A 13941-nucleotide genomic window follows, 5' to 3' on the forward strand; every position below is an offset into this window, starting at 1 on the left:
AGAAGGAAAGAACGGTTTCCATTAGAATCAAATTCCTGACACTTTTCTGTTTACCTCTTACAGAGGCTAAACATTAGGTTAACTGACAAATACCTTTAACAACATACTCTCCTAAAAACTTCCATAAAAAAGTAAACTTCAGATGTTGAAAATAGTAAATACCCCCAAATACATAAAGATCTTTTACATTATGTTATAAAATTGTTTATTTTAGAAAAGAGACTTTGTTTTTCTGTCTAAATGTTTTTTGTAAAACTACGATTTTTATTTCAGATATTTTTCAGCTTGTAAGCAAATGGAAGTCCAGATCACTTTGGAGAATTAAGAAAACAACAATCTGATTGAGTAGAAAGTTGTCACATGTATAATTTTCATTGTATCTGTTGACTTTTCTTGAGGATTCTTACATGAGGGAAAGGCACTTTTCAGTTTCCACTCTGACAACCTCCCAGACAAAGGGGCCATATTCCTTTTCCTTCAGGTAGAGATGGATTCTTTGGAAATACTTCCGGACAGCAATTCCCAAATCGGGAAAATCCAGAGTCACTGCTTCCAGCTGTTCCAGGCTCTGACCCAAGCTGGAGTAGTTTGTCGAGGAGGGTGCTGTTCCAAGTAGCACAGCTACTCCCCGTGGTGAAGAGGTCGAAGATCTGCTGGAGCGCCTGTTGGTGATAACAGGTGCCTTGAGTCATCTGGATTGGGCTGATATTCTCTCTTCTCCAAGGAAACTTGAAGTCGTGTCTGTGGTCTAGGCATGACTGAGAGGGGATTGTTTTCATCTGTCTCAAATGTATGAAGATTTCTTTGTTGTCAAGAGGACAAACAGGGATGGAGCAGAGCATCACTCCTGCCACTAGCAAATAGATCTTGGCCATAGGGAGTTTCCACAATTTATTGGAAAACTGTTTATTTATAAACTATGGAAAATTCTGAAAGAGATGGGAATACCAGACCATCTGACCTGCCTCTTGAGAAACCTATATGCAGGTCAGGAAGCAACAGTTAGAACTAGACATGGAACAACAGATTGGTTCCATACAGGAAAAGGAGTACATCAAGGCTGTATATTGTCACCCTGCTTATTTAACTTATATGCAGAGTACATCAGGAGAAATGCTGTGCTGGAGGAAGCACAAGCTGGAATCAAGGTTGCTGGGAGAAATATCAGTAACCTCAGATATGCAGATGACACTGCCCTTATGGCAGAAAGTGAAGAACTAAGAGCCTCTTGATGAAAGTGAAAGAGGAGAGTGGAAAAGTTGGCTTAAAGCTCAACATTCAGAAAACTAAGATTATGGCATCCGGTCCCATCACTTTATGGCAAATAGATGGGGAAACAGTAGAAACAGTGTCAGACTTTGTTTTTTGGGGCTCCAAAATCACTGCAGATGGTGATTGCAGCCGTGAAATTAAAAGATGCTTACTCCTTGGAAGGAAAGTTATGACCAACCTAGACAGCATATTAAAAAGCAGAGACATTTCTTTGCCAACAAAGGTCTGTCTAGTCAAGGCTATCGTTTTCCCGGTAGTCATGTAAGGATGTGAGAACTGGACTATAAAGTTGAGCACCGAAGAATCGATACTTTTGAACTATGGTGTTGGAGAAGACTATTGAGAGTCCCTGGACAGCAAGGAGATCCAACCAGTTCATCCTAAAGGAGGTCATTCCTGGGTATTCATTGGAAGGACTGATTTTGAAGCGAAACTCCAATAGTTTGGCCACCTGATGGGAAAAGCTGACTCATTTGAAAAAAACCCTTGTGCTGGGAAAGATTGAGGGCAGGAAGAGAAGGGGATGACAGAGGATGAGATGATTGTATGGCATTACTGACTCAATGGACATGAGTTTGGGTAGCCTCCGGGAGTTGGTGATGGACAGGGAGGCCTGGCATGCTGCGTGCGGTTCATGGGGTCGCAAAGAGTGGGACAGAACTGATACAGAGTTTCCGTGATTCACTGGTAGGCCAACAGGGCGCGCGCGGACACCACTAATCAATGAGCAAAAGGTTTCTTCTCCCGGTCCTGGGAGAGCGCTTCTCTATGAGGCCGCAAGAGGGCGGAGGATGTCTTCTTATCGATTTTATTAGGGAGTTTGTCAGTTCTGAGAGGTCGTTTCAGCGGGTTTGGCAGCCAGAGAAGAAAGGCGTCGCTGCTCAGAGACCAAGTTGGTGCTCCTTTAATAGTGCACTAAGAAATCGCTAAGAGTCGGAGACGACTGAGCGACTTCACTTTCACTTTTCACTTTCATGCATTGGAGAAGGAAATGGCAACCCACTCCAGTGTTCTTGCCTGGAGAATCCCAGGGACGGGGAGCCTGGTGGGCTGTCGTCTATGGGGTCGCACAGAGTCGGATACGACTGAAGCGACTTAGCAGCAGCAACAGCAGCAAGAAATCTTCAATCCGAGCCCTCGCCAGAGACATTTTGTGTAATGGCAAGCCTGGAACCTTGCATTTCTGGGCGTAATGAATGTTGTGCATTCTTTTCGCACAGAAACTAGAGTGAGGCCATTTTTACAAAGAAAGGCGTTTACTGAGGCGTTTGAAGCGGAGAATTAGAGCGTGTTGGGGCCGATTTTACAGATTCGGGCTCTTTTCTGGCGCGATGAAGGGACAGGTCAGGGAATGGGGAGCTTGGCGGAGGCGATGGGACGACTGGACAGTGTTGGGGACGCCCTGGGGGCGAGTCCAAATGCGGTCCCCACCGGGGCCGAGGACGGGGGAGCTGTGCGCCCCTGGAGATGCTCTGGGACTTTTAGGGTGTCATTCAAGAAACTGGCCTTGAAGTGGGGGAGTAAGTATTGAAAACCTGAACAGTAGGAATATTCAAAACGAACAGGAATGTATACCTTTAAATTTATACTTAATTATATTTGTCTCATTAAATATTTTAAAACTTTTATTTTTGCAATATTTTTATGAAAACATTTTAAATATTAGATATATGATGTTAAATGTATGAGTATTAAAACATTTATTTTAATTAAAATATTTTAAATATTAGGTATATGTTATTAGGTATGAATATTAAAATATGTATTAATATTTATTCGTATTTTATTAAATTCTTTTTAAGCTATGGTTTATTCATACTGAAACAAGAATTTACTATGATTTTACTTTCCTGGCTTTAATGGAAGCAAACTCAATATATTCAAGATCACTTCTATATTTGACAATTTCTTGTGACTCTGTGACAGTCTTAAATAATTTTTATTTAACCCGAGTTTCTGAAACACCACTGCCAGCACCCCACCTTGAGTGTAGTGTAGAAAAAAGAATTAGTGCAGATGTCCCTGGTCCAATGAGCAAGACTGAGCTTTCGAGGTAAGAGGTGCAAATCTGACGCCTGGTCTGGGAACTAAGATCCCACATGCAGTGCTGTGCAGTCAAAAAGAAAGGAAAGAAGGATGGAAGAGAGAGAGGAAGAGAGGAACCAAAGGAAGAAGAGGTAGTGTCCTGTACAAAGCATTGAGGGCATTTACAGGTCTGATCTTTTCATTTCCTTTGGGAAGAATTTTATAGGTGAAATGAAAATCGCCCAGATTTCATTGACAATGTGAAGCCTTTCTTTGTAAAACACATATGGTCTTGCAAATGAAAGGGCATTTCTTATCTTTCTTGAAAATTTTGATGTTTTGTTCAGCATGTATATTTTGGCACTTTCGTTTTTTAATACTGAATTACAATATTATTTATCTTGCTGTCTTAGACTTGGTGCCTTTTTACATATCACACTTAAGAGGAGTCCTTTCTTACTTTGCCCCAATACTAACCCAAGAAATAGCTTTAGAAGTACTGTTGCCATCTTCCCTGGATGAAAGTATAGGAATGTCCCATTTCCTGTCATTCTTTCCTGTTTCATTGTATAACCAATTTCCGGGTCTCTGTAACCATTGAAAAAGTCTTTGTCTTAAAATAATATCACCAAAGGTGTTCTGAGACTAACTGAGCATGATGTAAGGAACTGTTTCAGTTCAATTCAGTCAGTCGCTCAGTCGTGTCCGACTCTTATCGACCCCATGAACGGAGCACGCCAGGCCGCCCTGTTCGTCACCAACTCACAGAGTTTACCCAAACTCATGTCCATTGAGTCGGTGATGCCATCCAACCAAGGGACTGTTTACCTCATTTATACTCTTCACAGAGCAGCCATTATTTTGTCAGACAATTTTTCAAAACGCTGGTTCTCTGCAAAAGGATTCAAGGGCTGTAAGATTTCTTTCCATAATGTTCCAGGACTGCCGTAAGCCTGGAATCTTGGAATCTGCTCCTTCAGAGACTTGTTGGCTGCCCCCTATCCTAGACTTTGCTTTTGGGGGACCTCAAAACACAGAATTTTAACCATTTTCATTCTCTCCATATCTTTTTTTTTAATATGTCTCTTTTTTTTTTCTATTAAGAAAAAATATTCCCTTTAGACTGCCTTCATCTGATTTCCTCTTCAGCTACCCCTCACCTTTTGGTAACTACAAATCTGGTTTCTTTTTCTCCCAGTGTGATTTTGAAGTATAACATAATCTGTGTCTTAAAAAGTAGCATCAGAGGTGGTCTAACTGAAACTAACTGAGGTTGAGGAATGGGATGACTTATCTCATTTATTAACAGAGTTGCTACTGCTGCTAAGTCACTTCAGTCGTGTCCAACTCTGTGCGACCCCATAGATAGCAGCCCACCAGGCTCCCCTGGGGATTCTCCAGGCAAGAACACTGGAGTGGATTGCCATTTCCTTCTCCAATGCATGAAAGGGAAAAGTCAAAGTGAAGTTGCTCAGTTGTATTGGACTCTTAGCGACCCCATGGACTGCAGCCCACCAGGCTCCTCCACCCAAGAGATTTTCCAGGTAAGAGTACTGGAGTGGGGTGCCACTGCCTTCTCCATATTAACAGAGCAGTTGTGCTTCATTAGACAACTTTCCTAGAATCTTTCTCTGCAAAGAACTTCAAATGCTGTGGGATTTCTCTCCACAATGTACCAGGCACTGATCAAAAGGGAGGAAACTCTGGCTCCTGGGCTCCTTCAGAGTCCTGCAGGCAGTCCCTCTCCTAGAATTAACACTTGGGGCCTCAAAATGCAGACCCTTGACAGTGTTAAGGGACTTTCAGGCAAAGCTTCTCTTCATTAGACTGAGGGTGGAGTAAACAGGTGACTCTTGGTTATATTGATATAAAGACTGCTATCATTCACTAATTTCCGCGTGCTCAGCCTGTAATTTGCAAATTTTATATTATTTGGACTATACGATGTCCTCTGTGATGGTACTAAAGTTGTCTTCATCTTTTAGGAGAGGAAGTGAAAGTCTGGTGTCGGCTACGCTCAGGACCTCAGATAGTGTGAGAGCAGAGCTTCCTGATGCTCCCAGTCCCTCCACCGTCAGCTCTGAGTACTGGCCCTCAGCTGCTCTGAGCTCCTGCTGCCTCCTTCCTCCTCATCCTCCCTCCAGTGTCCTCTCTGCTGCTCCCAGGAGGCAGACACCATCCCCTCGTGACTCTCCTGGAATCCACATCTCCAGGCACACTGTCCCATGTGTGTGTGGTCAGCACACTTTGGTACAGAATGAAGAGAATTGTATGAATTAACCCATGTTTGGTATTATGCCACTATTATCGTAGACCATCAGAAAATGAGAGCTATGGTCCTGTAAATAATTGTGGAAGAAAAAAAAACCTTATGTATTAGACCTTAAAAAGAAAATGCAGAGAGTTGTGGCTAGATTTATTTTGGTTCAATTTAAAAACTGTCAAAATAGACTATGGAGTCACACCTCTAAATTCGCTTTTAGACTAAAGAAGAGAGTTAGACTGAGCTTCAGGTTTTTATTTCAAGCTGAGTTGACTCATATAGATGAATATCTCCTTTTGGATTGAGACTTTTCCATGAACAAAATTTCATTTCCAGTGTAATAACACAAAAGAAGCATCGAAGCTGTGACATTCTCTGATGCCCAGAATAGATGGGAAGTTTTTCAGTGGAGACAAAATTGAGAAAAGTGCAGAAAGTGACAATTCTGACCTATTTAAAGATCTTATTTGTGGGAAGGGGCTGGGAACAGCTTGATAAAGGCTGGCACAGCCTGACATCTGCAGCATCACCAAGCCCACCAGATGCCAACCCCTTCCCTGATGACATGGAGGGTGGTGTTCTCCAGCCCTGGAGAATGGTGATCATCACCATTGCCACCCTCTGAGAGACCAGGAATCCCCCAAACTCAGCACTTCAGTGAAACTGAAGGCTACAGCTCAACAAGGTGCTCTAAGCTGCCTTCCCTGAGCCCCAGCGACCAGGAGGGCACCACAGAATCCGTGTAACAGAGCAACTGGCCTTGCTCGCCCAGCACACCTGTCTCCAGGTCCAGCGCCTTGAACTCCAGCTCCAAGTCCACGGGGAGAACCGGGGAGTCCCTGTAGGCAGGAGCCTCCAGCTGAGCTAGGTGCTGCTGGGGCCCAGGGAGTGTATGGGGCCCCAGGAGCAGTGACAAACCTTCCTTTTCAGGCCAGACTGCCCAGGGGAGCCTTTCATTGGCTTTGCTCAGAGGCTTTGATTTCTGCACCTGCCCTTGCATACATCCTCACCTTCCTGGGTGGAGATTTTAGCCAGAGCAGTTTACACTGGTGCTTGTTTATGCTGTGATTGATGGCTGGAAATCTGAGCATATTGTGGTATGTTTTCAGATTCCAGGTTGTTTTTGGGGAAAAAGACTAATTCGGAGAAAGGGGAAAGGCATCTACATTCTGGACAGTAATCTAGATATTGGGACCATGCATTGGAAAGACTTGAGGACAAGACAGTCTTACAGGAGCCCCTGGGGAAAGGGGAAATGATTTTATTTAATATAAGTGGTAATTTCTCCTGCAACGTTCAAGTAGTTGAAAAATATTTTTAAATGTATAGATAAATCTTAAACTCACACCAAGTTTAAATCTTTTTCTTACGCCAAAACAAGACTTTAAGTTCCTGGCTTCAGTGGAAGCAAAATGATCTGTAATGTTTTCAAAATTACTTCTTTGTTCATCTCAGTTCAATTGAGCGAAAGCCATATTTGACAAACGTATGACCCAGTAACTACCTTAAGTAATTAATCTCAATTTTAAAAATCTTTTTTTCTTCTCTTTTCTTTTAACTAAAGATCTTATGTCAAGCTTTCAAATTTGTACATAGTTTTGCATTGGAGAGTTTTATTAACTTTTTTAAAATATGGTTTCATATAGGTAAGTTGCTTTAAAATTCATAATCAAGATGTCTTTTATTTCAGCATAATGTAGGTTTACACTTAATATACCATTTGCTACTTAATAAGCATCTTATATGCCAAATGAACTGATTGCCTGTTGATCTGCTGCCTGCTAAATATCTCAGTGTGCTTGGTACAGTTATGAGATTATTTTATTTGTCAGTAAAATTTCAAGATGTGTAGATATGCTTTATATAATACTAGAAAAGATTAACCTATTCTAATTTGCAGATGTAGAATTTTTGCATTAAAAATTAGAGTTGAGTAAGGCGCAGATACGGCATAATCATCTTTAGGATAGACATGAAATAATGGCGAAACCTTTGTATACACCTGTCACAGTAACAACTCTCACAGCTGTTTAATGTGTCCCTGATGCTTTATATAATCTACTCAATTAAGATAATTTTCTAAGCTGTTGTATTAACATCATATAGTGTACATAACATGAGATGGTATATTGAATGGACTACAGTATTCCTGTTATCCCTATTTTGTTTTTAATTGGAGAAAAATTGCTTTACAGTGTTGTGCTGGTTTCTGCTGTACAACAATGTAAATCAACTATAAATACACGTATATCCACTCCCATTTCCCTCTTTTAAAGCCGAGAAAACTGTAGCATAGGACAGAAAAATTGACTGGACTAAATGATGCAGGAAATTGAGGGAGAACTAAAGAGATGCCCAGATAACAAATATACTGGTCACCTGAGAAGACAAGAGAAACTCACAAAGAATGTAACAAGATTGTCATTTTCAAACAGTTTAACTGGTAAAACTCTTTTAAGCTTATCATTATTATTATCATTATTACACTTACACTTTTATTGACAACTCTGAGGACCAGTAGTATCCTACCATTGTGCAGGATTCTGGGTAGGAATAAGAAATGGAGACTTGCTCCTGCTCTGGGGAGTCACTTCCTCCCCATTTAAGGGACTCTCAGTTAGAAGGTCCTGATGGAGGATGTGTGTAGGGGAAGGGTGTTTAAAATGAAAAGAAAGACTTTGATCTTGGAAACTACAGACTATAAGAAATTCTTAAAATAATAAAGGTTGAAATATGGTAAATGTATAAATTGGTGGGATCTTTGTTGATCAATTTTTATAAATGAACCCTGACTTGTTACTGCAGGAACTTGGATATGCCTCAATAACATTATTTTCTGTAAGGCACATTGACATTTGATTTTTAAGATCTTTCTTAGAAAATCATACTATTTGAAGACAGGCAACATACCTATTTCCAGTAATTAACCCTCTGTTCAAATCTCAGCCAAAGTACATCCATGGCAGTGAATAAAAGATATGGTGAGTGTGCATGAGATACTTCAGCCTATTTCAGATGGTTAAATATCAAAGTTTTGGCTTAGCTTCTGGTTCAAAACGGCAGAATAGAAGGGCATGCACTCATCTTGTCCTGCGAAAGCACCGAAATCACAACTAGCTGTTGAAAACCATCCACAGGAGGACTCTGGAACCCACCCAAAAAAGATACCCCACGTCTAAAGCTAAAGAAGAAACTGCAACGAGGCGAAGGAGGCGCTCAATCACAATAAAAATAAACCCCATACCTGCCAGATGGGAAACCGAGAAACTGAAAAACAGTAATACCAAAAAATTTCTCCCACTGTTGTGAATGTTCTGAGCCTTATGTCAGGCTTCCAAGCCTACAGATCTGGCAAAGGGACTGGGTATCCCCAAGGAATCTGACTCTGAAGGCCAGTGGGATTTAATTACAGGACTTCCACAGGACTGTTGGAAAAAGACTCCATTCTCAAAGGGGACAAACAAAATCTTGAGTGCACCATGACCCAGTGGAAAGGAGCAGTGACCCCACAGGGTACCAAACCAGACCTACCTACTAAAGGTGGAGTCTCCTGTGGAGGTGGGTCAGCAGGGACTTGCCGTGGGGACAAGGGCACTAGCAGCTGCAATCCTGGAAGGTGGCCCTTGGCGTGAGTCCCCTTGGAGGTTGCAGAAAATCAAACACTTCATTCATTAATAATGTTTCTTACTTTTAGAGTACAAGAAGGGCAAAAATTGGCTTCTGAACTCTTTTTGGGTTTTGGTCTTTCAGTAGCAATGCAGAGGCTCCATGAGGTGACATTACCAGCAAGGATGGACAAGGGACTTTATGGAAAAGAGAACTAGGATCCAACCCGGGACAGCCCAGGACTGGAGGGCAGAACCACACACTTCATAGCCCCTGCTCTTAGCTTCCTGCCTCTGAGTGTATTTGATTATCTGCACTGATATGAGATGTCTATTCTTTCCCTATTATTCATGTTTGTCTTAGATCAAAGCATTTTCTACTAATCTTGTTTTCTCAAAGAGTTTCTTCCGAACTCATAGGAATGCTTTTAGAAGTATGAAATCCAGAAATTGGAATGCTTTTCAGCATACAGAAGGGAACATTCTCACACTGAGAGCACTATGGAACTAGCACCCAAGTTGAAAAGAAAATACCTTTGTTAGGGGCCAGCACCTTTCCATGATGCCCTCCAGTCACTGTCTCAGGGCAGCTGTCCTGTCTCCTCCCTGAGGGCAGCCACTCTGATTCTCACTGTCCTGATGATTTCTGCCAGGAGCGCTTGATGCCTCTTATGTGATATGGACTCATTGAATCCAAACAGTAATTGTATGAAAACTACACTTATGTCCCCATATTAAAGATGAGGAAACTGCCCTGCAGAGCCATTCTCCTGAGTTCCCTTATCCTCCTGCCCTCCTGTGCTGTTAACACATGGCCGTTCCATCTCTGCTTCCTTTGTGCCATTCCCTCCCTTTTAAGACTGAGGTCATAACTCAATTTTAGGTCCTTTTCTCATTCTATACTCTCATCCTATTTGATGAGTTCTTCTGTTACGCCTTACACTTTATGAAATTGCCATCTCCAATATCCATTGAACATTTGCACTGAAATGTCTACTATAAGTAGTTACCTTTTATTTTCACATCCTCTCACAGCTTCATCCACCTTCTACTGGGGGAATTCCATTTTCTCCCTTTCATTGTAGCATTCAAGCTAACTGATAGTCATTTCTATTTTAAAAATAGTTAACATTTTATTATAAATTAACTCATTATTGTTTTTTAGGTTCAGTTCAGTTGCTCAGTTGTGTCCGACTCTTTGCACCTTATGAGCTGCAGAATTCCAGTCCTCCCTGTCTATCACCAACTCCTGGAGTGGACTCAAACTCACATCCATTGAGTTGGTGATGCCATCCAGCCATCTCATCCTCTGTGATCCCCTTCTCCTCCTGCCCCCAATCCCTTCCAGCATCAGAGTCTTTTCCAATGAGTCAACTCTTCACATGAAGTGGCCTAAGTACTGGAGTTTCAGCTTTAGCATCATTCCTTCCAAAGAACACCCAGGACCAATCTCCTTTAGAATGGACTGGCTGGATCGCCTTGCAGTCTAAGGGACTCTCAAGAGTCTTCTGCAACACCACAGTTCAAAAGCATCAATTATTCGGTGCTCAGCTTTCTTCACAGTCCAACTCGCACATCCATACATGACCACTGGAAATACCATAGCCTTGACTAGACGGGCCTTTGTTGGCAAAGTAATATCTCTTCCTTTGAATATGCTATCTAGGTTGGTCATAACTTTCCTTCCAAGGAGTAAGCTTCTTTTAATTTCATGGCTGAAATCACCATCTGCAGTGATTTTGGAGCCCCAAAAAATAAAGTCTGACACTGTTTCTCATCTATTTCCCATGAAGTGATGGGAACAGATCTTAGTTTTCTGAATGTTGAGCTTTGAGCCAACTTTTTCACTCTCCTCTTTCACTTTCATCAAGAGGCTCTTTAGTTCCTCTTCACTTTCTGCCATAAGGCTGGTGTCATCTGCATATCTGAGGTTATTGATATTTCTCCCAACAGTCTTGATTCCAGCTTGTGTTTCTTCCAGCCCAGCTTTCTCATGATGTACTCTGCATATAAGTTAAATAAGCAGGGTGACAATATACAGCCTTGATGGACTCCTTTTCCTATTTGGAACCAGTCTGTTGTTCCATGTCCAGTTCTAACTGTTGCTTCCTGACCTGCATACAGGTTTCTCAAGAGGCAGATCAGGTATTCTGGTATTCCCATCTCTCTCAGAATTTTCCACAGTTTATTGTGATCCACACAGTCAAGGTTTTGGCATAGTCAATAAAGCAGAAATATACGTTTTTCTGGAACTCTCTTGCTTTTTCGATGATCCAGCAGATGTTGGCAATTTGATCTCTGGTTCCTCTGCCTTTTCTAAAACCAGCTTGAACATCTGGAAGTTCACAGTCCATGTATTGCTGAAGCATGGCTTGGAGAATTTTGAGCATTACTTTACTAGTGTGTGAGATGAGTGCAATTGTGCAGTAGTTTCAGCATTCTTTGGCATTGCCTTTCTTTGGGATTGGAATGAAAACTGACCTTTTCCAGTCCTGTGGCCACTGCTGAGCTTTCCAAATTTGCTGGCATATTGAGTGCAGCACTTTCACAGCATCATCTTTCAGGATTTGAAATAGCTCAACTGGAATTCCATCACCTCCACTAGCTTTGTTCGTAGTGATGCTTTCTAAGGCCCACTTGACTTCACATTCCATTAAATGTGAATGTTACTTTCCATTCAAAAAATCAAAGTTACAAAAATGATTGGATTAATTATCTTCACATCTACGTCCTGAGAGCAACACACCATTGGGCTAGAGAAAGTATATTTTTACTTGTAATGTGTAAATCATATAGATGGGGGAAGGAATTGTAAAATGCACTCTTTAATCAAGTTGCGTATTCAGTCTTAATGTGTCTTTTTTAAAGAAAAACAAAGGAAGTTTTTTATAGTAACAGTTAATGATATATATATAAACATATACAAAATATATTTTTCCCTTAAGTATGCATACATAATTTTATGAACAAAATAATTTAATTCTTTATATATAAATAAATAAATATTAATTAGATAAATGTCCAAATAGATAAATAAGTAGATGGATCAGCTTGATTATCTGTGATGGAGTAGTGCCTGTAGAGTAGATCATGATGTCGCTTAATATACCTGAAATCATTTTACAAATTGATTCAGTTCAGTGCAGGATGACAGCAGAAATGAGCCTTCCACATGACAGCGCAGGAAGAAGTGTGGTCTGTTGGTCCATGAGAATCATTTCCGTGTTGAACCAGGTGTGTGTCAGTCCTTTCTCCTGAATCTCTCCTGCAAGTTTGTTGAGGAAGAGAAGGCTCTCATGACTTCTGCTCTGACAACCTCCCAGGCACAAGAGCTGTGTCTCTTCTCTTGCATATAGAGAGTGAGTCTGTGGAAGTATTTCCTCACAGCCAGGCTGGAGTCCTCCTTGAGCAGGGGAGCCCCTCGCAGCCCCTCCTCCTGCCTCAGACAGGCTTGCAGGTCAGTAAGCTGCTGATCCAGTGCCGCGCGGAGCTTGTCCAGGAGGCTCTGGTCCCACGTGGCGGCCGAGCCCTCTGTGCTGAAGAGCTGGAAGGTGTGCTGGGTCACCTCGTGGAGCACAGAGATGGCTTGAGCCTTCTGCAACTGGCTGCCACCCAGCGCCTCCTAGGGGAATGCAAAGTCATTTCTGTCCTGCAGGCAGGAGGAAGGGGAGACCGTCTTCAGTTGTCGCAGGAGCATCAGGACCGTCCTGTTGGCCAGGCTGTGGGTGTGAGGCAGGTGGCAGCCCAGAGAGCAGATGGCGTTGCAGCTGAGCAGCAGCAGGGCCAGAAGTAAGGACCAGGCTGGGGCCATCAGATTTTGCGGATGCTTCTGGCCTGGTGAGGTGGGTGACTCTGTGAACCTGCTCTCTTTGTTCTCTGAAGACCTTCCTTCAGGCCTGTGTCTTAAATGAGAGCCCTTGGTTTCCATTTTCTGAAAGTTCCGTCTTTTGTTTTTGCTTTCAATTTGCACTCTCCAAATGGGTTACCACAGTATTTTGCAAACATTTTTTTCATTATTGCCTTCCCTCCCCTATTGACAAAGTCTTCTGAGATTTTTTTTTTCCAATTACTCCCACCATGAAATTTTGACAATACTTTTATGCTGTGGCTCCATCTTTGTACTCCATGCATATCTTTTTACATAGAAAAAGAAAGTACAAAGCTTCCTTGTTGTATTCACCCTAGGGTTAACAATGCCATAAAATGAAGGGTGTACAGTAAATGTAAAAGCTGCTAAGTTTTATTTAACTTTATGAATAAATTTGAAGGATGACTTTTGATGGAGGATATTTACTTATATAAATAGTAATTTACCAAATTACATATTCATATGAAATTCATATAAACATATATAATACCACAGTATGCTGCTGCTGCTGCTAAGTCACTTCAGTCATGTCTGACTCTGTGCGACCCCGGAGATAGCAGCCCACCAGGCTCCCCGTCCCTGGGATTCTCCAGGCAAGAACACTGGAGTGGGTTGCCATTTCCTTCTCCAATAATACCACAGTATAGATAGACTTAAAAATCTTTCAAAACTCAAAATCATTGAAAAACTTAGGCTATTTTCTTCATATTTATTTTGAAGTGCTTTTAACTTTGTTTCATTTCAGAAATCAATTTTTAATTCCCTGTCTGCTGAATATTCATCTCAATTTTATAACATTTCTTTCTGTTTAGCTCTTGACATACTTATGGATATACTTAACAACTTTGATAGGAATAAATAAAATAAAATAATAATAAATAAATAATAATAAAATAATAAATAAAATG

General features: G+C 41.5%; 1 pseudogene; it reads right to left on the bottom strand.

Annotated features, from left to right (window-relative positions):
* Positions 1-12343: 12343 nt before the first annotated feature.
* LOC102392513 lies at positions 12344-12976 on the bottom strand (annotated as a pseudogene).
* Positions 12977-13941: the final 965 nt, after the last annotated feature.

Source organism: Bubalus bubalis, chromosome 3 (assembly GCF_019923935.1).
Source record: "Bubalus bubalis isolate 160015118507 breed Murrah chromosome 3, NDDB_SH_1, whole genome shotgun sequence".
Classification (NCBI taxonomy): domain Eukaryota; kingdom Metazoa; phylum Chordata; class Mammalia; order Artiodactyla; family Bovidae; genus Bubalus; species Bubalus bubalis.